The sequence below is a fragment of the Carassius gibelio genome, chromosome A6 (genome assembly GCF_023724105.1).
Source record: "Carassius gibelio isolate Cgi1373 ecotype wild population from Czech Republic chromosome A6, carGib1.2-hapl.c, whole genome shotgun sequence".
Taxonomy (NCBI): domain Eukaryota; kingdom Metazoa; phylum Chordata; class Actinopteri; order Cypriniformes; family Cyprinidae; genus Carassius; species Carassius gibelio.
The window spans coordinates 2,526,563-2,552,264 of NC_068376.1; the positions used below are offsets into that span (position 1 = coordinate 2,526,563).

General features: G+C 37.4%; 1 protein-coding gene across 6 annotated transcripts in view; it reads right to left on the minus strand.

Annotated features, from left to right (window-relative positions):
* LOC128015253 (receptor-type tyrosine-protein phosphatase F) overlaps positions 1-25,702 on the minus strand; it is a 190,640-nt gene that overhangs the window by 152,273 nt on the left and 12,665 nt on the right. For 5 of the 6 annotated variants that reach the window (XM_052598935.1, XM_052598934.1, XM_052598938.1 and 2 more), the window contains exon 2: positions 19,338-19,466. The exons of the other annotated variant lie outside the window; for it this stretch is intronic. The gene's annotated coding sequence lies outside the window, so the exon portion shown is untranslated. The remainder of the gene's footprint in view (positions 1-19,337; positions 19,467-25,702) is intronic. 6 annotated transcript variants of the gene reach the window in all.

A 25,702-nucleotide genomic window follows, 5' to 3' on the forward strand; every position in this document is an offset into this window, starting at 1 on the left:
CCTCTTCAGAGGTTCATGATGGGAGGACTTTGAATTCTCCATCAAAGAGAGCAATAAACAGCAAATTCAGTCTTTATAAGCCAAACAAATTACTGTCGCCACTGCTAACAGTGGTTTCATTCACATCCAGTGAGATGAAACGTTCAGAGGAAACCCCCTGGACTCTGTATCTGTTATGTGTCCATCATCCAATGACAAATAGAGGAGGAATTCATGAAAAAAATACACTATTCTTCATTTTTCAGACATTTTTTTAATACATGCTATTTTATTTAAAATACATGCTAAATAAGGGTTTCAACTTTCATATGCCAAATATGTTTAAAATGTATTTCAGGTGAAAGAAAATACATTTCCAATCTCATAGTAGCCTACCCTTATGAAACAAAAATATATTGCAGTATATTGGAAAATATCATGTAATATATTAGCATATATTCTTAAATATATTAATTTTTTCCAATATATTGCTATATATTGAAAGCGGCAATCATTTGTATATTTTGCAATATATTATATAATATATGTATCATCAATATATTATTAAATGTATTCAAAAATATAAAATATTAGAAATTAAAAAGGGTAAATAATATATTACAATATATCACAATATATTATAAGAAATATATTGGAAAATATATTTTCCTTTCGTAAGGGGTATATTTAGGCTTAATAACTAATGTGGATGAAAAAAACCTACTAAAGGTCAAAACTATATTTATACTGATTTAATAAAGTGTACAGTACATTACAGTGAATTAAATGAATAAAAACAACACTAGGGTCCACTAACTTTCACCGTATGGATTAAATAAAAGAAACATGTCCTGTGTTTCACAGAGGAAAAAGCTCACTGTCCCTTTAAAACGTTGCCATTATTTGGGGTTTGAAACCAACAGCCTTCACCTACTTGAATCACACTGCCACAGCAACCCAAAAACCAGAGCAAATCACAACAGTCATCATGCAAAAGCACTGTAACAGACCAAACAAAAAGATCCACAGAGCAAACAACACTGCATTAGCAATAAGCCCCTATTCAAACTGCTGTGCCACCAACCCAACTGACATGACACATGATGAACGTCCCCTTATTCACACAGACTTGAATGGGCTTAGCATACAGTCGTAAAACGCACCATTCAATTGGGACAGTCGAACCACTGGAAGGACGAGAGAGGTCACAGATTGTGTTCAAAAGGCCAGCGGGGTCACAATCTCTTAGCATTGCTTTTATTGTTCCATCTGGGGACTAAACAAAGCCACAAACAGCCTCTCTAGATTGATGTCCCATCTCTCTTGAATGCCTCCTTCTCTGTTATCACGAACGAGAGCAGCCTGTTGGTGGTCCATGTAGCAACATGCAAGCCACTGAGAAAGAGCAAAAAGTGAGAAAGCAAGTGAGAGAGAGAGAGAGAGAGAGAGATACTGGCAGTGAGTGAATGGATGGCGTTGCAGCAGGGCAGGACTGTGGGATTAGACGAGACAATGGTATGCTTGAAAGACGTAAGCCTCTCTGTGTGAAATAGAATCACTCCCTGGGGACAAGACTGCCTTCCCCGCTGAACTAAGTGAGACAGACAGCCTGGTTCCCGCTGACTTCTCTCCAAAATGACACTTTTGATAACACCACTCAATCACGGTTCCCCAGCTCAATCTATACAGCTCAGATTCATTATATATAAAAATATATGTAAAACTCACTTTAAAGAAACAGTCTCGAAATACCAGGCCGTGAGATTGTTTCACACGTTAACAGTTTATCCCTTACAGGCCCACAAATTAATTTTCAGTTTCTGCATTTTGGTTTCACCGTTCACCTGTTATCATATAGTGTTCTTGATTGTTATACTGTAGTCAAACATACACTTATCCAAATGACTTATTACAGGCCTTACACAAATGAAAACGTGCAATTGTATCCTAGGTGAAAACAACAAACACGCCTGCGGGTATATACATGCGCTGCCACTGCTTCTGTGTGCCAAATTACTCATTCATTCATTCATTCATTATTGCCTATATAGTGAATGCAATATACTGTATAGAAGGACTATATATAAACTATATAAGAAATAGGGAACACTTCTTATACTGAACAGATGGTGATGTAATGAAACTACATATCTCCCATTACAATTTAACAGTTCTTAAGTGTTAATTGTTTACACTTTTCACTAAATGCATGTATAGGCTAACTGCACAATCACAATCACAATTCGTGGTTGTATAAAGTTATTTGTTTTAACTATTCAACTTGCTACTGATGAAGAACATCTGAATAGTCAAGACAGACCTCTGCTTTGAAGAAAATATTTAACCACCTTGTGGTTAATAAAGTTTATATCTGATACGCAACACTACAATAACATTTTAGTCCAAAACTCTGATACTGAAAATTTGGAAAGTGATAATAAATAAACAAATAATTACAAATAATAAATAAATAATATTGAAGTTAAGTAAAAAATAAAAGTAATGACATAAGTTAATCAAATACATTTATCACATTGACTAGTGAAGTGATTTTCTTTTCATTGGAAGCTCAAGATGCCTTTTGGCACTTTCTCAAATCATCAAATAAGCTTGATTGCTGTGAATTTGTATTTAAATACAAAGTCTGTTTATCAAATTCGAGAAACAGCATGTAAAATCACAGTAGTTCATAATTTTTGTACTTCACAAACTGCACCAGTTCACACAATCTCTGAAAAACATTTCCAGAAAAGACAGCGTAATATTACAATATTCCCCTAATTCAATCTAAATAATACATTCAACGAGACTAAAAAAAACAAAAAAAAAACTTAAATAACACATTTAGAAAAAGCAGCATCTGGGGTGTATATTATTGGTTTCTCAAAGCCCCCAGTGTGTTTCTTTACAATAGCAAAGAAAGTGCACAGAAGAGATGAGAGACCAATAAGACCCTCATTTAAGTGCAAATGATGGAATATTATTATGAAACACCAAGAAGATCATGCACACTTCCACTACTTGCTACAATCCAATGCATGTGCACCACTTACCCATGTGGAAGAAAAAAAACCATCCAAAGGAAATTAGATTAGATTTTAGGAAATCCTTCAGCAAAAACCTGGAAAACTAGTGGATCCAAACCCAAGTTCTGAAGAGGAAGGCAACTGCAAGTGTGCAGCAAGTGTCTAATCCATATATCAAGCACAGCGCAGGCGACGTTACTCTGAGCTCTTAGCTGGGACAGAAGCGTGAGTGTCTCCGGGGACAGACGCGCGGTTTCTGAGACTGTGTGAACAAGAACAATTCAGGCGCAAGTGAAATCCGTCAGGTGTTGAATTACAACAGAGGCTGAGGGAGCGGCTTCATCTCTCTGGCCAATCAGAGAGGTGGGCTATTGTTTTATTTTGCACAGGTAAACGAGGCAGCCCCTCCTGTTCCCACCTGGCAGCGGACCAACAGGTAACTGAGGGCAGTAGAGACACTGAACGGGGCTGGCTTGTTTTTTATAAAGTAGGTAGACAGACTGACTGGCTGGCAGTAAAGTTGTTCCTGAGATAAAGAACTCTTTAAGTAGAACATGCTGACTGATTCTGAACACAGCCAGAGATGTTTGTCTGACCTGTGAGCTGTCATAAAGATACTGCTAATAAAACCAACAGGATGTAAAATGTAACACAGTTTGTGGCTTAAGAACCTGACTTAGAAAAAAAGACTTAGAAAAACATACAGCTATAGAAAGACATTAAACATTGGTACAAATAAGATTCATGATCAAAAAGAACTGGTGAAAATTAAATCTCAGCCAGGTAAATTTACATAAACGCATTTATTTTTATATTTTGACTTAAATAGACATATTTTGAAGTATCGTATCAGAATCAAGAGATGTAAATGCTTAATTTCAAATAAAAATGTCTTAATTCGAAAAAAAAAAAAACGCTTTTATGCAAAAATTGTTAATGCATATAATGGAAGATGGAAATACATTTTGCAAATAAATTCCTCCAAGCACATCAAAAAAAGTCATCTGACTTTGCACTATGGGACAGTAAATCCTGACTAATCAGCAGACCGATCTTGTTCCACAGCATCTGAAATGTTGTTTTATGCTCATTTAGAAATGCCAGAGCAAAGTCTGTCATCAAAGTATTTCTGTATAATTGCCTCCCAGAACTGTTAAATGACTACATTCCCAAACAGTAGCATCCACCTCCGATAGCAAATATAAAGCAATAACAACATTCATTGTGTTTCGTCTGCTTGTTCTGAGGTGCAAGTGATTTATTATATAAGACAATGATTATATTAATTAGCTTCTCCTACTTTTCTTAGTGATGTTTAGTGCCAGTTTATCAGTAAGTGACGAGTTTGTTCTCTGACTTGTTGAGTGGAAATGGTGCTTGTTCGCAAATGTTTTGTGCGATATCCCAATTTTACGCATAACTTTTTGTTGGAAACCCGCTATTGTGATTGCAAAAAGTGTGTATACACAAGTATGTGTGTGTGTGTGTGTGTGTGTGTGTGTGCACCGATCACACTTGAAATAGTATGATGTATTAAAGAGTATTTTTATTCACATAACTGCTATCTACCAAAGTGCAGCTTTGTTAATTTGTTTGAAAAGCTTGTGACTATACACCACTTAAATTTCTAAATAATGTAGAATGGCAGCAAATTGAGTCTGCATCTCACAGCTCTAGTGCTCAAACCCCTGAACCACCTGCCAAACATGTGTGTTTCCCTACAGAAACCAATTACTCTTGAACAGGACTGCTGGGTATTCTAGATAAAGTGCTTGGACTATTAATTATTGTGTTTTGACTAAGAAAAATGAGCCAGAATTAAATTACAGATGTATCATTTTTCAATAAACTTCTGGTTGATGGAAGGGCTCTTCAAACCATGAAAGCTAATGCCAGGGGGAAAAAAATAAAAAAAAATAAGACTGTATCACTCTCAAAAGCACAGATTCGGTTTTCATTGAAGCATGGTTCCTGGGGTACATTTTTCAAAATAAAAGGGGCATATCATATCTGAATGAAATGTTACTAAATAAAGATAAAGCGTTAATCCGTTTTCACCAACTGCTACCCACTGTTCACAGCATTCAGCAGCACAATCAGCAATGAGCATGTGGCTGAATCTGTGCGTGCATGTCCAAAATTAACACTCGTCAAGTGCCAAATGCAAGTAAAATCACCCGGAAGTACATGTTGTGTATATAAAACTGCAACGTAAGATCGATAATCTGACCTTTGCCATACTGATCTCACCAAAGTGATGTAAGTGATTCTATAAAAAGTTATGTGACTGTAATGGTATGAAACTGATTTATTTAATTTTATTTTAGGCATGAAAATCATATTGCGAAAATCAGCCAATTACATTTTTTGTATGTATATTTATTTATTTATTTATTTTTGTATTATTATGTTTAACAGGTTGCACTTCACTGACAGGCAGTATATGATGCTATAAGTGATACAAATAGTCTGTTATTTGATGCCAAAAACAGAAATAAACATAGATTTATATTTGTAAAAAAATATAAATAAAAAAAGAAAAAGAACTGTTATATTTAACTACATGACACATGTATCTATTTTTACCCTGGATTATTAGCAGGTGTGGCAAAAAACAAAAACAAAAAAAAACCTTGGACTGTGTGCATCTCTATGTGTTTGTGAGTGTGTCACTTTTTTAATGAAACTTGAAATGTGCACTATAACTATGAAATGAGACACGTCTCAAGGCAGTGCTTTGAATCACAGACACCCACACACACACACACACAAAGGCAGTGAGAACAGGGATAAGTAACATAATGCACATACTGAAACTGAAGCAATGATTCTTGGTTTTTTAATAGTATTGTCATTGTGTCACATACGTAATCCTACAAATGCCTCAGCTCGAGTTTCACTTCAAATCTCACATATGCCCACATGAATGGAAGTTTATGACACTGCTCTCATCTTGATTCTAGCCGAAGCTTTCAAACTAAAGGACAATAGCATCTGCTGTTAGCAAAGTGATATCCAGTGTGTGCAAATCTTTGGAAAAGAAATGAAGCGACTGAGCTACAGCAGATTCTTTTTTATTCAAGCTTGTTTTCCACGAACTGTTAAATGTTGATATAAGAATTTCTTTCCAGTACATCAGACTTGTAAAGCTATTGTACTGTTGTTTAATTAGCTTGCTAATTGGTAATGTCATGTAATGTTAATGCAAGCAAGTCTTGCTTGGAATAATGTGGCAATGATTCACAGCAGATGAACAAGCCAGGAAATCTCACATATGCATGTACTGTGATGGCACTTCTGCAGTGGAGCAAAGTGTCTGGCTGTAATCCACCAGTTTTCATGCTTGCTAAATGCTGACAGACTCTTTTTCGAATTAGACAAGTAATGCTGTTTCATTCTCTTGATCTGCGAGTGTCTTCTCTGTAATCCTCACGCTGAGAAGGATTGCGTTTATGAGAATGACCCAAACCAGGAAGTGATCGGGTTGGTCTGGTTTGGCAGTCACATCAAACTGCCAAATTCATCACCAAATTCTGCTAAACAGTCACCTGGGGCTGTGTGAAAAGTGTGTACAGACACTTGAGATATTACATAACTCTTTCTCTGCTTTTTCTAGGATGTAACGATCAGTCGATGCATCCCTGACACAAATGTAGGAATGTGTGGAGAAATTGTTCATTTGTGTGTAATTATTAGATATTTTAAATTAACTGAAACAAACTGTTTATTCTATGCTGTAAATTTATAATACATCTATATAAATGCCTTATTCATTCATTCACATTATTTTATCTAACCCCTGTACATACTGAAATTACTAAATTATATTTACACTGATCGATTTTTAGTTGTTAACATGCTTTGAACTTGCACTGGAATTAATTGGAAGAAATTAATTGTTGAAATTATCTTATGCACTACTGAATTCAGTAAAATTGGACATTTAAAAGACTTTCTGTTGATGTGGTTACTACTGTGGTAAAGAGTAGAGCTTGTGGTTGGGTTATTAAATGGTTAAATGCTGTCTTTGGATTTTGTTGTATCATTTGAATGTTATCTGTGCTAATGTCAGTGCAGCGACAAACCACAAATGTATGTCTAAAATTGAATTTAATCTAAACAACGGCCTTAATAAATTGAGTAAAATCAAAAACTTCAAACATCAAAATCTTAATTTTACCTAACTTATTTAAGTAGATTTTACTTAATTCCAAATTTGAAACTTACTTAAAGCCCCAAAATGTAATTGTTTTTCGGAATAATATTACAAAAGCATAGTTATCAGAAAACAGATGCTAGCAAATATTTATTTCATAATATTGATAGATTATTGTTTGTACGATCACTCAGCAAGAGGAGCTGTGCTCAATATGTCAACGAACACATTAATTTCTACCACACAGTCATATTTACTAATGCTCAGAGAGGTTAGCTTGCAAAAAAAAAGGATGATGATTGTCAGGGAAATCATTTATTTACACTAGGATCTGAAAAATGAAAGCACAGGCAATGTCGAGCACACAGACAATGACATTTCCATAGCACTCAACTACAAGAAATTTCAGTTTAACACACAGAATGTAAAAACACAGGCCCTCTGTGATTTAAACAACGAGGATCTTGTCTCTGCAAGATATAGGGTGACAGCGGGGTGAGTTCACATCTGTTCTGATATACCGCTCTGCTCCCCAGGGCCAGAGGCTGTATCAGACAGACACAGTGGCATGAATTCATAATGTTAATCAATGTGAAGGACGACACACCCCACTGTGACAGAGCAACAGATTCACTTGATTTATGCCCATGCAGAGCATGGAGAGGAAGTGCCATTAGCCAAAACACAATGCATTAAGATTTCTCTTTTCCTAATTACATTCCCCCTCTCTCGGCACACACAGGGGTACAGTAATTACTGAGCTGCTGGTCATCCGGTGTGCTGTCTGTGCTCTGTCACACATTCAGTCACATGACACGATCCCAGCCTGACCACCTCTGGCATCTGTGCTTGACAAAACCACTATGCTTTCTCAATTTGTGAGAGTGCACATCTTAGTGGAAGTGGTGCGGTTACCAGTCTGGGAGCATCTCCCATAACCTTTGAATGTCATCATGTTTAAATGCAGAATGCATGTTTGATTGCTGTTTATATGCCATGCTTTAATATTACACGAAAACAAAAGCTCTAGTAACTTTTACCTTCATTTTATTTAGGATGCCTACAGTTTTTTCTTCCAGAGCTCCATGTGAGAACACCAATATTCAAACGAAAAAAAGAAAAAAAAATTATGACACAAAATCTTCACAATTGCTTACAACAGGCCACTAATTAGTTTAATTGCAATAGGGACACAAATATACCTTTAATAAAAGTAATGCAAATACAGTTTCATGGCTGGAGAAAAATAGCTGTTTATGGCTAGTAAATATTCATAATTTATCCATCATTGGTAGACATGACAGAAAGTTCCCTGTAAAAAATATGACAAGTCATAAAAGTAAACAAAGGCAGACTGACTGTAGATTAATCTTATAATTACACTAAAAGCCAAAGTCTAATTTAAATTCAACCACAACCTCAAGCCACGGTCCTCAAAGACACACAGAGATCTTACAGAATCCTCCAAAACAGTTAAACCAGCCACAGAGAGATGTTTGGTGGTTAGCTTGAAAAATGCACTAGCAAGTGAGCTACTTGCATATTGAGCTTGCTATGAAAACAATAGGTGATGCATTATTGCAGACACAGGAAATTTGACAACATAGAGGACTCATTTACAACATTACAGATTACTTTCTACGATATCTGTAAACTGTTACTGGCTGTCATAAATATCCTGAATTGGTTTAATGAAGTCAGTGTCATGAAATGATTACAAAGGATTTTTATTTATTTTTTTCAGTGATACAGATGTACAGATTGCCATAAGAAATGCCACATTATGGAGAACACATGAAATACTGATTAAACTAAACTAATTACATAAACCAGTCTGCCTAAACCAGTTCTGATGGCTACTCATTGGTGCAACGATAACACCGCCCTGCATCATATTCGATGAATGAAATCCAATACATTTTACTTTAATTTGGAGTTTCTTATTCCAAAATCTATTGGAATACTGTTTTGCTTGAGCATGTCTGATTTCCACTCTTTTGCAGATTGTAAGTTAAATTATACATTAAAACTTTTGACTTTTGACTGCTTGTTATTTTGATAAGTGCATTAAAGCTGAAACCAGTGTTGTAACACATGACAAGTAACACAAGTTATCGATTACATTTTTCAAGTAACTAGTAAAGTAGTAAACTAGTAACCAATAAAAACATCACAAGTTACTTCAAATAAGAAAGCAAGCTACTTAGTTTTTCCCATTTATTCACCGACACCTCTCCTGTTCCTGTGTTGAGAGAAATTGGGAGTGACATGGAGAGGCAGAGGTACTTCCTTTAGCCTAAGGCTTATTAATTTATCTTTTCACGTGAAAGGGCCAAAAATAAAACTTTGGGGAGGGGGGTTAATATTAAAAACAAATGAGCAAGCACAGGTAGCAAAATGTAATGCAATACTACACATAAATAAGTAACTAAGAAACACAATTAGTTATTTTTATTTTTATTTTTTATTTTTTTTGAGTCATGTAATGGTAAAACATTTCTTTTAAATGTAACCTTCACCAACACTGGCTGACACACATTTATAATTGGAAAAATCTTCATTCTTATTTTGTGAAAAAAAAAAAAAAAACTGTAAATGCAAAGTGTTTACTTCTTTTTTTTTTTTTTTTTTTTTTACAAATCAGCAGACATGCAGGGTTATATAATTTAACTAAATCTGCAGGACTGGCCTCACTGATGATTAAAGATATTTTTTTTCTGAATTTCAATAATTCATGCTAATTCACACATTCTTCTCTCCCAGGTAGTGTAGAGGAAGATTATGAGCTCTGATAGGGGAGAAGAACCCGGCAGCATCCAGACTCCACACTATAGGTGGCCCGTGAGCATCCTGAGGCTCGGGTTTCAGGCCCACTCATTCCCAGCCTGCATGCACAGGCCTGTCCTGAATGCTCTCCTTATGTACACCCCTGCTGGGAATGAGGGTCTTTCGATGTCAGCTTACACAGATACCACTCATCAGGGTAGTGAAGAGTCATGTCCGCCTCTTGTTTTATATTTCAAGTGAAAGGAATTGAAAAACACAGCTATATTTATATAAGGGGACCACCTCAGGAGGGTGAGTAAAGAGAAAGGCATTACAGCGAGGATGTGTGGTGTCACAACACAGAATAGGTGGTGGTGCTTAACATTTTGCACTGCCAACACAACACAGTCCAGGTAAGCGGACCTAAAAAAAGTGGAAAGATAAAAAGCTGTCCTATCAGCACTATGTCCTTGAGCAAGACACTTAATCAAGATCGCTCCAGCGGGAATGAAGCAGCATGGCGTGCACTGTAAGTTGCTTTAGATAAAAGCTAAATGGCAAGCAACCCCCCCAAAAAGGCTATCTGGAACACAAATATTCCCTCATTTAGATATTAATAGATACAGAACACTCTGAAAACTAATTACCTTTAACAAAAAGGGTGTTGTAAAATAGACTGGTCTGAAATCAGATTTAAAGCCATTGTAAAATAGCCATTATACACATTATTTACATGCCTGTAAACTCTGAATAGGCTACAGTTAAGCTGATGGAAAAACACTTGCATTAAAAAGATTGGGGTCAGATTTTTTGTGGATTTTTTTATGGTTTTGTCTCTTATGATCATCAATGTTACATTTGAGCAAAAGGTAATTTTGTGAAATATTATACTTATACTTAATACTTAATACTGTAATATATTTTAAAATGTAATTTATTCATGTGATGTAAAGCTGAATTTTCTGCATCATTCCTTCAGTCTTCAGTGTCACATCATCCTTCAGAAATAATTCTAATATGCTGATTTACTAACATTTCTGATTATTATTTATTAAACAATTATTATTAACCATGATAAATAAATATATAAATAAATAGCAAGTTCAAAAGAACAGCATTTCTTGAAATCTTTTATAACATTATAAATCTCTTTACTGTCAATTTTGATCAATTTTATGCATCCTTGATAAATTAAAGTATTAATTTATATTAAAAAAATAGCCGTGTATGTCAACCAGTGTCAACATTCGTCTACTTTCTTTTCCCACTGCAGACAGATTTAAAACATCTGACATGACATGAGTATACTTTGCACATTCTGCCGCAGACAGGAGCTTTTAATGTAGACAGCTTCATTTAGGTTTTGATATGTTTGGCCACAGGGTAGTTTTGCATCTTAGACGTCAGACCCTCCAGGTGTGTGCAAAATTGGCTATTTTCCAGCTCCCAGACTTACATTTAAAAACAGATCCAATCCATATTTACAAACCAAAACCAAAAAAAGAAAGAAATGTATTTGTTTTTGAAGATACTGTATTTTATTATTTTGTTGTTTCCTCATATAGTAAAACTTCTAAACTGCAGTATGACTAAAATAAATTAATCAATTTCATCTACTGTCCGTTTCCCATTCACAAGCACATAGACATTGATGCCTGCTGCCAGACTCTCTAAACTCATGCTCTGCAACTCAATCAGACCCTCATTTCACTATTTGCAATTCACATAACAATGTCAGAGTTTACACAGACTCGCACACCTGTCTAGGCTGAAAGGTCGACATGGTTTTTGATCCTGTAATGTTGACACAGTAGGAGCTGTCGGCAGGTCCATCTAGCATGATGGCCACCAGAGCGAGACTGACAGAAATACCATGTTAATGCACGATTCAGCATTTCTAATGAATATCTCAATTAAACACATGATTCTTTGTCTGGTAAAGATCTGTGGCATTAAGCGAATAGCTACGGTACACAATAGAACAATTATCTCTCTGAATGGATTCTAGACAAAACTGTATAACTCAAGACACCTGACAGAACACATGTGCTATGTGGGCATTTGTGCATGCATATTAAATTTTTCAATGTGCACCGTCTCAAGTCAAGTTTGTTTCCAGATGTACATGTTTGTGGACTACAGCCACTAGAGGTTTGAAAGGATGAGACGTTTTGTTCATAAATGTAGTTCACAATTCAGATTTTCTGTTGATCATAGATAGCAGATACAGTATTACAATCATCGTAAGAAAGAAAATAATCCCCACGCTCTCCCTGTGAGTTCAGGTGCTTCAAACTAATAATTAAGTCCATAAAAATAAATCTGCATGCTTGAAAGATCTTACCAAAATACTTTGTTTTAATACATAATTACAGCCAAAGAGGGAACATGTATTTTTGTAAGACATTTGCAGAGAGCAGATCTCTTTTGAAAGGATATAATCATACTTCTATTCTCTCTTAAAAAAAAAAAAGCACATACAAAAGCTGTGCTCACACAGGAAAGAAAAATCACAGATAAGATCTCTTTAACATCTCAACTGTATCTTTCAGACAACAATGAGATTTAATGAGAAAATGAAGACTTGCTTACTTTGTCCCATGCATAAAACCACAATAATATTATACGCATCTCGTGTAGAGTTTAAGATGAAATCTTCACAAACAGTAAAAAAAAAATCTCAATTCGATCTCAAGTATTTCTCATCCAGTTTTAAGAAGACCGGGGCTGCGTTTCCCGAAACCTTAACACTAAGTTGTTCTTAAGTTATACCGTAAGCTGTACCTTATCGTTAATATGTTTCTCCTCGAAACCTTAACACTACATCGTTCTTAAGTTATACCATGTCAGAAGCTAAAATTCTGTAATTAAAATTATAATAATTGCCTTCCACGGCAACAAATTCAGTAGCTTTTAGATCCTGAGGAGACAAACTTCAACAGAGCTACTGAACCCCCTCAGCCCCAAAATCCAGCTACTGGCGGCTCTCCTCTATCTCTCTTTTATTGAATAGGTCATCCAATAACAGAAATGATTGTTTTTTACCAATAATGTAATGCGGCTACAATCAACCCTGGTTGTGGAGACAATGAAGATGCAATTGAAAATGTATTATGACAATGTAAATGTCCCTTTCAAAGGCCAGTGAAGGCATACTGCCAGTTACTGATATGCATGATTGTATAAAATATCCAGGGTTGGATTTTGATTATTTAAAAAAAAAGTCCTGATAAATTGCAGTTTCAACTATTTCTCAAGTACTTCTAATTGGAAGATTTTTTTTTTCTTTTGTTAAAAGCTGTAAATTATTAAGCAGTGTCTCATGTAGGTTTTTTCCCCTTGTATTTTATATTGTGACCACTGGGAGTTGATCTGGGCATATATTTTTCTTTCTTGGTTTTCTTTCCTGATGTGATGTATGTTGGCAAGCTAAAGTAAAAGTTTCTTGCATGTTTGTTGCGTCCTAACAGGAAATAATTATGTCTTTTTTTAAATCAAGAACCCTGTTTTCTCACATAATGCTCTGAAGCAGCCCCCGCATAGAGCCTTTCGAGCCATCGATATCAACCAATTCAGCACCAACGCCATGGACATCACCTGGTAACGTCGCACGTAAGACGGTATACCTTAAGGAACCACCTAAAGGTATAGTTTGAGGAACATGCCTAGGTACACTTTTAGTTAAGTCTTCATAGCGCACTAAGATTATCAGAACTGTACGTCCACCACTAACGGACAAATGTTTGGAATGATTAAGATATTTTTATCTTATTGTTTTTAAGTCTCTTCTTCTCACTAAGGCTGCATTATTATTATTATTTTTTTTTTTTTTTTTTGCAAAAATACAGTACAATTGTGAGGTATTGTCATTTAAAATAACCGTTTTTTCTATTTGAATATATTGTGAAATGTAATTTATTTCTTTGATGTGCAGCTGAATTTTCAGCATCATTACTCCAGTCTTTATTGTCACATGATCCTTCAGAAATCATTCTAATATGCTTATTTGCTGCTCAAGAAACACATATGATTATTATCAATGTTGAAAACGGTTGTGATGCTGAATATTTTTTTGAGCATGTATGCCAACAATTGTCATTTGTTTCTAACTGTGTTTCTTCTAAGGAGAATGATTCTTAAATGAAATGAGAGCTGCAAAATAGCAGCCAATTAGATTTCCCTGTGTGCCAGAACAGCTCTACATAACATATTCACTCTTATTTGCCATGAACCTCTGTAGCTTGTAATGTAAATAATTTTAGAGTTATATTCTCCCGGCTAATTCAGCTCTCGTCCCCAGTACCACAGCAGGAAATCTCTGCTTTAGAGTCAAGACACGGTGCACAAACCAACAGACAATTAACCAGGCCACTTCAATCTCTTCTATTGTCTTTCAAGGGCTGCCCTCAATTATATACACAGAGAAAACTGATTATTTTCTCTGTGGTGAGATAAAGTTTCTTCTTTGTGGACTGTCTGGGATTTATTAGGTACTGCAAGCCACAAGGATTTGCTCAGTATTGGCTGGGGTGAGATTTCAATCATGCAGGAACAGGAAACACATATTTTCCTCATATCCATTTGCCATTTACTGCTCAGATAAATGGAATTACATATTCAATATGCATCAATATGTATCAGGCCCAGGCAATTACAGATAATCTTTAAACTGTAATTTGTATGGATTACTACATCCATCATACACAGCGAGCATGTCATTAATATGCAGTTGATCTCATGTATTTGTCTGATCTTTGTAATGTGTGGCCTCATAAACATTGACCTTGGGCTGTCAAGGACTGTTTTGTATGTTAGCGGTTTTGTTGTAGTTTTTTTTTATATTGTGGTTGTCATTTTAGCAGTTAATTTTATTCTTTGGCAAGCTAAGTGGCTCAGTAGTGGTAGGAACGAAAAGAGACGAGGAGTACATCAATCCATAGTTTAATTAAACCAAGTTTAATTAAACCAAGGAACAAGGAAAACTCAAATTATCTGTAGATTCAACAATACCGAACAGAACACAGGAAATACTATTTATACACATGACATGGAACAGATTCTAACATTGCTCCCCCCTCGTGGCACACAGTATCCAATGGGAAGTTGTGGGCACTCTGGAGGTCCCTCAGGACAGACAATGGAGAGCGGGCCTACAGAGTGGTACCCGTTCTGGGCACCATGGCGGATCAGGAGACTTGGATGGTCATGGTGGATCTGGGGACCTGGGAGTCCATGGCGGAGCAGGTAGTTCAGGAGGCCATAGCGGAGCAGGTGCTTTCAAGGAGTGGTCACTGGAGGGTGCTCTGGAAGGCTCTTATGAGGAGCAAGCACTGGAGTGCACTTTGCACTTTGGGGCATTAATGTTTGTTGGGTTTGCCACATTAATGTTTGTGGGGCTTGCCATATTACCGGCCGGTGATCGTGTGTGAGCTGCGGATTGCTGCCAGGAATCAGGAACTGCTGGCTGATGGGAACAGCGCCTCTAGGGTTTCCCCCTCGAGCGAGCTGGTGAGGGCGAGCGCCACAAACGCCCTCATGAAGGCGATGAGGTTGGCAATGAACATCGCCTGTTCATTCATTTCTGTGCGGCTGAAAGAGCAGGAACACTTCTCAAAAAACTGAAAGTAAACATGGGGAGAGGGGGTTCCGCTTACTGTTTTGGGTCTGGTATTCTGTCACAGGTGCACTATTGATTTAGATTGCGGAGCAAGGATAATAATAATTCCCACTAGGCTGAGAGTAAAATGTGCATAAAATACCACAAAATTACATTGAAAGACCAGAATAAAAAGACATGAACAAGAATGAATACCTTAATAATGCATTATGCAAAAAGGATTCACACAAAGTGCTATGAGTAGGACTAATGACTCTGGAAATTTAATGACTGTGAAAAACTTGTTCTTGAATATACCGCTTATTACAATAATGTCCTGATTTTCCTTAGCAAACCACACAGCAGCTTTCAGGAAGTGCGGAAAGGAAGAATCTGAATGGACAATTAAAGGAAGCAATAGGTTACAGAGTCTGATGTGCAAAAAATCATGGCGTAGAACAAGTAAACAGCAGCAGAGGTGATTGTGATGATTTTTGATGTGATGCCACACACATCTCACCGTCCCTTACCTACATGTTCCTCTGGGGTGGGAAACGAACTTTACACCTCGAGCCTCCCTCACTAATGGCCTGTCATTATAACAGACCCCGAGCAGACAAGAAGCCAGTGAATCAGAGAATGAGGACAGGGTGTGGACAGAACTGAGGGACAGGGAGAGTCTCTGAGTCTTCCTTCAGTCTAGCAGAGGACATGCAGAAAACCTATCATCTACTCTGTCAAACTGTGGTGAGCCCTTCTAGCAAACAGCACGGCCAATTAGCCTTAATAACAGACCTCACACGCCTTGCCCAATCCTCTTTCATCTCCACACTGTCCAGTCCAACACAGATGCAATGCATTACCATACATCAATGTGCACATTGCTTTCACTCTCTGTAATATCCTAGAGGACAATTTTATTCCTCAGAGGTTGCTCTTCCATGGCTCTTGACTTGGCTGCAGATACTGTACAAATGATGTTTATATACAGAAAGCTCCTGAGGCCTTATTGAAGTCTCTGACGTTTGATTGCAGACTTTGCGTTCTTGGCAAATATGAGCAGAATTAGTTTGAAACACCAGAAATGTTGTTCAAATAGCATCTAATAGAGTTTCAACTGAAACTGGGGCCTTGTTCTCATCACTCAATCGCATTGCTAAACAATTGAGACATTGAAGATATCTATCTTATTTGTGCTTTTTATGAACACAATTCAACGTAAATTACAGCGAGTAGATTTTTTTTATTTCAGATTTCTATACCATATTTATACCATATATAAATTGATAGATAGATCACATATTTAATGCATTAATTGTCTTGTAATACATTACTATACTTATCTATTCAGTGTTGCACCTTTAAAAAGTATATTGCATTGAAAAATATTATGACCAAAAAAAATACTTTTCAGTTTTAACAACGAACCTGCAAATATTGTAATGCATTTTAACTTTGATTATGGTTATTCATGAAATAAAATGGATATCTTAATAATGCATTATGCAAAAAGGATTCAAGTAAAGTGCTATGAGTAGGACTAATGACTATTCATCTACATCATGGTTTTAATTACCCCTGGACACATCAAACCAAGCTGCCTTCATGCTTCTGTAACTCTTGAACAGTTTACCCCATATAAATGTGTGAATTTGTATGCTTGCATATGCACTAAAAAAAAGTATCCTGCATGAAAATGGTGAATCCCAGTGACACAAAAACACTTTTGTCCACCTTTCAAGTTTGATTCTTTGGTTCATGTGTTTTCAGATTTGTATCCAAATAAAATCCAGGAAAATGTATGATTTTTTTTTCTTCTTCATTATTTAAATTCTGTTTACAAACTCTCAACACACAATAATGGTCAATAACTGTAATTTACTCAAAGCTAGTGGTGAATTAATAAGCAGAACTGTGAATCTCATATTTTTGATAAAGCATTTACATTTGTTTTTATGAGCTATAACCTGCAATACTTTTATAAAAGACTGCTGTTACTGTATATTGGCATCATTTTGTGTGTCCACAGTATAAGAGCACAACTGCCAGTTTTATCTATAACATGAAACAACTATGGGTTTGATTCAGGTGCATTTATTCTTTTATCTGAAATTAACTTCATAAAAACAATCTGTTTCTGTCTGTGTGAGCTGGAGGATTTTGGTCTCTGCTCAAAGGAGCTTCTCTCCTCCGGTTTATCCTGTGGGTGGCTCAGTGCAGATCCATCTCTCACATTAATAATGTCCTGACGTGAGGAGAGTACAGCCAAGAACAGCCACGTTACACCTGCACTGCAATACAACACAATACAGGATCATTACACGCTCCACATCACCACCTAAATAAACACTGCATGCACAGGTGTGCACATGAATGGAGGTCCATGTGCTCTATAAGCATTATTTCCTAACTTTGTGTCTGTCATGAGACATAATAAAGAGCCCTTTGTGGAGGAAGGACATGTAGCAGAATTACAGGAGATCTGTGTGCGTTCAAGGGCTTTAGTATCCTCTCAGGACCTAATCTCCAGCTAAACCTCATGATCTGTCTCCATCAGTCTTGAGAGGCTGGATGATATGCATTAGAAACTGATGGAATGACGTGCTCAGGTTCCTTCAGACCTTAGGGCAGAGTTTGATTCCTATATAGTGCTGCTCTGCTGAAAGACGTTTCTCATTTCATGCTTCATGTGAACAGACTGGTGTATGTTCAACATGCAGCTCACGGAATCAGATCCGGTCTGACAGCATGCTAAGTGTTGAATATATAAAGTCCAACCTTCTTTCTTAAAGGCACAGATCACAAATTTCCATTATTTGCATACCCATGAGGTTGAGCACATTTCCATTTAGGAGTGAACTATTCCTTTCAAGCCTGTTCTGACAGAAACTGGCAGAAGTATCGTTAAAAAAATTGAGTAAAAGGGGGAAAGGGATCAGAAACATCACCAACACACACCTACCAACCACACAACACTTCACACACACACACACACACACACACACACACACGCACACAATGTATCTGCAGTATCCACCAGGCCATGTCTCTGACAACTTTCTATATTTGTCTAAAAAACAGCAAAATATAGTATGCATAAATATATATATATATATATATATATATATATATATATATATATATTATATATATATATATATATATATATATATATATATATATATATATATATATATATATATATATATATATATATATATGCAATTTTTATGGAAATAGTTGTGTCATCTACACATCAGCAGATCATGAAAAGCATGCATTTTTAGCATCATATAATTAAAAGAAAGGCTGCCACCACTTTTATTTTATTTTCAGTGTGTTTAACACTCCTGCTCAAGTGTGTGCGATTGTGCATGCACAAACATATTACTGACACACGAGGAAAGCTTCTACACACAGTACCACAAAGTGAAACACGCACAGTATGCCTTAGTTCAGTCCAAGGGCTACCGATCAACAGAGAAAGAGCCTGATCAAGGCCAAAGCAGCCAGCATCAGATTCATGTGGGTGTAAAGTTAAACTGGGCTCTCACACAGGCTGCTGTATCTGCACCGCACCTGTAAACTGCATCCCTGAAGAGACTTTTGTCACGAAATAAGCCTTTGTATAAATCATTTTGCAGATTAAACAAATGGAAGGCAGCAGCTGTGGTGTCGTGAGATACGGTCCATCTGTCTCATGGACCAATGGGGGTCTTAATGTGCTCATAAGCCTCCAGAGCCCCTCAATCACATTGTCGTCCCACACAAGGGAAATACTCCCAGTCAACCAGCAGGAGAATAGCAAGCTTACGTATCCCAGCATCCCCTTCCTCCAGCTGTCCTCGAAAGATGCCGTATGCTTCTCCACCCTGTGCTTCACTCTGATGAATGCTCTCGCCCCAAAAATAAACACATTGCATGAATCTCAAAGCTTCTCCTCCTAAAGAAACATGGCACACAAACACAGAACAGAGAAGAGATGTGACGTTTGAATTAAAAGAACAGTTTACCCAAAACTAAGGAAAGTCAATATGGTTCTTTTATGTTTTAAACCCCACTTATTTTGACTGTTGAGGGAAGAAAATCAGGTTCCACGATTTGGGTGAACTATCCCTTGAAAGCCCCACAGAAGTTATATTCAATGCAAATACAATTCTTATCTTGGCAGCAAAAAAAAAAAAAAAAGCACATCAGTATTCAGCTACATGATCAAGATGACAATTTGATTCAAAAAAGTGTTGCATAGTGATATTCACCTCTGTCAGATTGAGTTTATCTACTATGCCCATCATATAAGTTGACAAAACAAACTTTTAACAGATATACACATTTAGGATTTACAGTCTTTGACTTCCTGGAAAATGGACTAAAAATATTGATAAATCATATGCATGGCTGCATACAAATATATGATAAATCTGTTAAAATAAATACTCTCTAGAATGAGAGTGTCCCATTTTATAAATATAAACACCACCAACCACAGATCAAAGTTTCCATGAAACAGCTCAGAGATACAAAGTCATACGCAAATAATTGAATTTGACCATTTGGCATTAATGAACCCCCGCTGACGACAACTGGCCTCTTCATCGCACTCAAACATTGGCTTCCATAATGCCGTATATACTGCCTAATGTTGTTTTAAAAAAATGACATGAAATGAAAATAATGTTTTTGGGAAAAATTATCTTATAAATAAAAAGGCTGTGTTAAAATATGTTTTCCTGTAACCATTGGCAGCCTTATCAAATGATGTGTCAAGAAAAATTGTGGGTGATATTACTAACAGCACACTGGAATTTGTACTGGAAGCAATGCCAAGGTCAAATTATGCACATATGCAGTTTTGCATGTGCGCTGGTATATACTGCACATTTAGACAAAATAAAGAAGTCATCAGTTATTCCTTGCATAATGTGCACAATACACACACACACACACACACACACACACACACACATATATATATATATATATATATATATATATATATATATATATATATATATATACTGCAGAAATAGGAGAATGGAAGTATGACATTCTGAACAGTGGTGTAATGCAACAAAGTAAAAAAAGTATTTTTTGGAGAACCTGAACTTTACTTGAATTTTTATATTTCTGTCAACTTTCACTTTAACTCCACTATATTTCCTAATTAAAATGTATACTTTTACTCCGATACATTTGTTACTTCAAGACAGACTACAAGAAAGCAGGTTTGATGAATCAGTGTTCTGGCACTTGCAAGTTAGACTGCAAAAAAAAAAAAAAAAAAAAAAGGCGTGCTGTTTGACTTGTAAGGATGTTTGTTTGCTTTCCATGTCCTGCTGTTGCTTTTATGTGGGCTAGCATCAGCAGGTGCGAGTCTGAGAGGTGATGAAATTCAGGAAGCCACAAGGAAACTCTAGTAAGAAATACAATATGAATGCACATGTGGTGGACGGTATTAACCCTCTCATTTCTCAACACATCAACCAGCGTGCACATGCCATGAAAGTGTAAACACATTGCAGTGAGAATGAGAAATAATTAACCTGGTCACAGCACCTCGTGGCATATAGAGGTGAAAAGCGCTGGTTGTTTATGATTTTTTATCTTGTGCTTTATAAAACAACAATTTTCTAATTGCACCAAATCAGCCTCAGGAGAGTTCATGGCCAGAGGCTGCCAGGCTACACGCTAACTCATTAATAGCGGGAGTTCAAGTGGACATTTCTGCACTTTCATCCAACCGTGCGTACAGCAATCGCTCTTAGATAAAATACTACTGTGCATGGCTACTCATCAAAGAACAAACTTAATCAAGGTTATTAAAGCCGCTAAGGTTAACTCTAAGTAGTCCACAGATGCTCTTTTGGAAATGTCTAATGGCTACTTTATGGTTTTGTTTACCAGAATGCTTAATTAATAAAAATCACTGTGAGGCATTGCAAACAGTGAGTGAAGGAGAACGCTGAAGCCCTGTGGCTTGAAGAGCATCTCAAGAGCAGATCAAATATATAACATGCAGCCCTCCTTCTTTCTGTTCAGAGGCCGAGAGGCAACTGTGTTCAATGTGCATTGATGTGTTGAAAATGAAGTCATGAGAGAATATGGACTGTCCTGTGGTCATACTGCTGGCACTGAGTCTTTCTTTCTCAAAGACAAACGTCACAAAGTCTAACAAAGTCTACCATCAACACACTTCCCACATAGTGAATCTTCATGACTTTTCCATGACCTTTCCATTGATTTTATTTTTCGAATTTTTCTGAATTATCTTAGAGAGACTGCTGAATCTGTAATGAATGTCATGTACCAGTCTTAATGAATAATTGCTTAATCTCTTCCTCTTTGTTAAAGCACAAAACAAAACATGAATGCACACTATAAGGTATGTCTGAAATGAGTTATCTCTCATGTAATCGCTCAATAAGTGTTTCAACCATGGAAAGAGACGTCATAAAAATACTTGTAAAAAACACATAATGCTAGATTTACCACAAGGAAAGCCATTTAATGCGCAAAACGTAGTTGGTGAGAAAAAAATAACTATTTTGCTAAACATATGTATTATATTTCATATTTATTATATTATGAAGGATAATAATGTTTTGTTTAATGTATGTTTTTATGACAGCCACTATTTAAGTGTTTATATTTCAACAAAAATAATGTATAAAAAATAATTATATCATAAAAAAGGTGATATAAACTGCCTTATGTTCAATTTTCTCATGTGAGTGTTGATTATTATATCTAAAACTACAAAGCGACTGTCTTTAATAGTTTGGAGTTCTAATTGTTTATTATTTTTACCCTTTAAGATTTTAACAATGTATCAAGTAAGAGGGTTCCCTCTATAATTTACAGCAGTGGTCTTCACTATTTGTTTCATGGGAGCCGCACTTTTACCATGAATTATTAAAAGTTACATCCAGTCTTAAATAGCATGTCTTTTTATCAATCTGTCATCCCTGATATGCAATGCATTGCAATACAAAAGAGGCTATCATTCTTCATCATATATTTGTAACTGAGACAAGATGTTTTTAAAAAAGCAGGATTACCTTAATGCTGGAAAGACCTTAGGTTATTTAATTTTTATACTAGCCCATCATGTATCTAACCATCCAAGTGCACATTCATTCAGCATTAAGAGCTGTTAAATGATTTGTTATAGAGCATCACTTCATGTCTCTCGTTTTCTTTGGTATTGTTTTATTGCACATTGAGTTACAGAAACACACAAATCACTGGCACTCACAGTCACTCAGGATATTAGTCAGTGGGGGGCAGCAGCACATGGACTGACACGTTACAACATACATTTGGCAACAAATCCCATGCACTTACACTTGCTGTAAGTATGTCTGCACTTCTAAACAACACATTTATATGACAGTATAACGTTTAGTACATAATGCATGACAAGAATAAAGTGCAAACTGCTTGCCTCACTAAACCGGAGCCTCCTTTTGATAACAGAAGCAGTTCCGTCAGCGCACAGGCGCACCGCCCACAGTGGGAGCAGATTGCATTGAAACTGAGTGAGGCCAGACCCAGCAGGCCACTTCCCCTCATGGGCACGGAGTGGAAAACTCAGCCTAAAGCATGCCTGTGACTGGTACGACACTTAAACACTGACCGGACATGGCTTATCATCAACAGTCCAGATGCTTGAAACAACGACCTATGAACAGATGACATCTTTACAGAGGTGATGGTGTACAACTGATGTTTTATGGTGAAGAGAGCCAGAGGGCGTCATGTTATACAGGTGACTCAGAAACATGCCTGTCCAATTGGACATGAAATATTACATCATTCTTCTCTCCTCAGCGACTTAATAGGTCAGAATTGGAATAGGATAACAATTTTGTCAAGGCTTTCCTACCAAGTTGCCATCAGCCAATCTATTACGAATGCTCTGACATTTCTCAAGTATCACCACTTTTATACAGAATGAAAACAGAAAGCTTGTTGATAGAATTTAAGTAGTAAATCTCAGGGAGAAGAGACACATTGACTTATAGTCTATATAAAGTAGAAGCACAGAGACACATGAACAACAAAAACAAGAGCAACAAATATCAACCGAACGCCGCTTGCTGAAATTGCTTGTGTGAATCTGTGACTAAATCGTTCTGCCTCTTATTGGTTAAAAAATTATGTCAGTCTATGGGATGTCATCAGAATATCAACAGGGGAAATGCAAAATCAATTTGTATCTCGAATTAAAGACATCTTTTATTTACAATAAAAATGTTTCCATGAAACAAAACTAATAGTGCTTCACAGAATGCAAAAAGACCAAAATCTTTATAGCTGCCACACATTTGACAGCACTTACAGTAAATACAACTTGAAACTTACCTATGATTTTGCCATTTCTAGGAACTTAAACACACTTTTAAATGCACTTGCATTTGGCAGATGCTTTCATCTTAAGTGACTTACATTGCATTCAAAGTATATATTTTATCAGTTCATGCATTCCCTGGGAATCGAACTCATGCTTTGCGGCTGCAAGAGTTTCCTTTCTAATCTCAGCACTGTTTCATTAGCTAAAAATAAATTAAAAATCATGTGTTGCAAATGTGTTAATTCTCTATCTATATGAGATGCAGTTTAGACTGTCAAGGCCCAAGGGAAACTGCAAGTTATCTAAGTTAGCCTTCTTTGAGGCTCTCTGGGGTGTTCCTCTGATGACAATGATCTGTGTCACACTACAAATTACTTTTGAGCTAAAGACAGTACTTACTGAGATGGCCCAAAAGGATCCATTTAACTCTAAACGCCGTGTGAGTGACTGAGTCTACACAGTACTTAATGACTGTAAGTCTAGTTAAAGGAACTGTAGTAATTGTGACATTTTAAATAAGACTACACTGCAGACTCTCTGTTTCTTTAAGTATTTATCCTGTGGTGTGTTTGTATGTATGGTCAGTGAATTGGTAACACTGTGAAACAGAGAGATCAGTCTTATCCAGAATTCAAAACCGTGGTGAGAGATTTAAAAAGAGTTTTGCATAAGACTCAGATCTGACTATATTGATGTTCTATCATGGAAACAGCTGAAACTGGCTAAACGTTGCTTTAAGTTTAAAAATATCCCAAGTTAATTGGGGAATAATTTGATGCTTTAAGCACATATAAAACTTATAATACTGCAATGCTGCAATACATATTGTGACGAGTCAGCTGCCTCCTCCCTGATTGTCACCGGCACCCCGTCCTAAATCGCCGCCCTTCACCAGGCTCCCGACTGGAGTGGGTGTGTGAGAGGAGGGGCGCTGGACGAGTCAGGGCTGGCGGCGTGTGATGGGGCACACCTGAAGGAAGTGGAGCCTCATTACCGCCGCTGTTTAAAAGCCCAACGCGCCTCTCCTCAGGAGACCGGTCTCTTCCCCGTGCATGCACACTGGTGTCCTCGTGGGTCCAGGAAGGGTGCGTTGAGGGACTCCCGCGCCACCAAGACGTGAGCTGCCGGACCCGCGATCCGGATGGGAACCGCACCCGTATACACGGCCGACGGGCCAGGATGCCGGGCCGTCCATCCCCTACCAGCGCCGCGGCCGACGAGAGAGATGTGGCCGCTAGATGAAGCCGCCGCCCCTCGCGCCCCGGACCAAGGAGGGGAGCGCGTGCGGCCGCCGGACTCCGCCCCTTACCTGGACCCTTCCTCGATGAACACTGCCCGACCTACACATACCCCGCAGCACGACGAGGACACCAGATTCCCTGTTATTTTGGACACTTCCCCCCCTTTGGCCACTTTTATCCCCTTTGTTTTATGATTTCTGTTAATAAAAGCCTCTCCGAGGCCTGACGCCACGCCCACTGTGTCTGTCTTGTGCTCCTCACGTGACACTGGTGGAGAATGCAGGCAGGCGGAGCCTAGACAGCGCAGTTGGGAAACGTCTGGTGACGTCACTCCCTCTCGCTTGCAAACGTTCGTGAGAACCCAGACTGGGACGGAGGAAAACTGGGGACAGCCTCCCAGCCACACAAGGGGTAAGTGACTTTTCCATTGTCATTTTACCCTGTGGTTGGTTGAGGCTGTCACTAAAACCCGGTTTCTCTGTCCCTGTTCTGGTGCGCTGCGAGAGGGAGGACCGCCCGGAGAGGAAGCCCCGCCCACTCCGACCGTTTGGAGCCTGGTTGAGGATGGTAGCACTCCCGTGTGGG